Here is a 940-nt window from a genome sequence, read left to right as displayed (position 1 = left end):
TGGGGGTGGGGCCCGGCCGCAGAAATGAGCGCTAGGACTGGGTGGAAAACGAGCAGGGGGCGGGGCCTGGCCGCAGAGACGAGCACAGGGATTGGGTGGCAGGAAGGGTCGGGGCGTGGCCGCAGAGTTGAGCGCTGGGATTGAGGGGCGGGAAGCGGATGGGCCAGGAGGCAGGTAGGCGCGGGGGATTGGGTGGGGGTGAGATGACGTCAGGGGGCGGGCCCTGGCCTACCCGGGGCTCCGCTCAGCCTGTCCGGCCGCCCCGACCCCGACGGTTTGGGTTCAACCCTCCTGCACAAAACGAGTGGAAATGCTGATGGAAATAGTTAAAATATATTTTCCAAAGAGCTGACCCAATAGCAAGGGACGTCAGCCCAAGGTCTGGGTACCGGGAGCCGAGAATGTTAAGACGGCTTTTCCCCGGGCGTTTGCTGAACCCGAGGATCAGGGAGTGGCGGGCGCGCTCGGGGTGCACGTGCAATGGAGGCACCTACCCTAGACCTGGGGCCCCGAGGCTAACAGCTAACAGTAGCACTGCTGTTGCGGCCAGTGTCAGGTGTCGGCTGGGCTGGCCAGGAATTCTCAGCAACCTGGCAAGGCAGGATTTGGGGTGGGTCGTGCGGAGGGCCATCGGCTTCCCCGCTTCCGAGGCCTTCCGACCTGGGCTGAGCCCGGTTACCCAAGTCCCGGGGTCTCCCGCTCACAGACTTCTCGGCCTCCGCCATTGCAAACGCCAGCTCCCCCCGTCCATCTCCTGTCCTAGATCTATGTCTACATCCTACTGGTTCCGTCTCTTTGGAGAATCCTAATACAGCTCTCAACACAAGGATGAACTGCAAGAAGGCCTGAATAGAGGCCGGGCGCGGTGGCTCAAGCCTGTAATCCCAGCACTTTGGGAGGCCGAGACGGGCGGATCACGAGGTCAGGAGATCGAGACCAT

This window comes from Colobus angolensis, unplaced genomic scaffold (assembly GCF_000951035.1).
Source record: "Colobus angolensis palliatus isolate OR3802 unplaced genomic scaffold, Cang.pa_1.0 Scaffold1, whole genome shotgun sequence".
NCBI classification, from domain to species: domain Eukaryota; kingdom Metazoa; phylum Chordata; class Mammalia; order Primates; family Cercopithecidae; genus Colobus; species Colobus angolensis.
Note: the sequence above shows the minus strand (reverse complement) of the source record.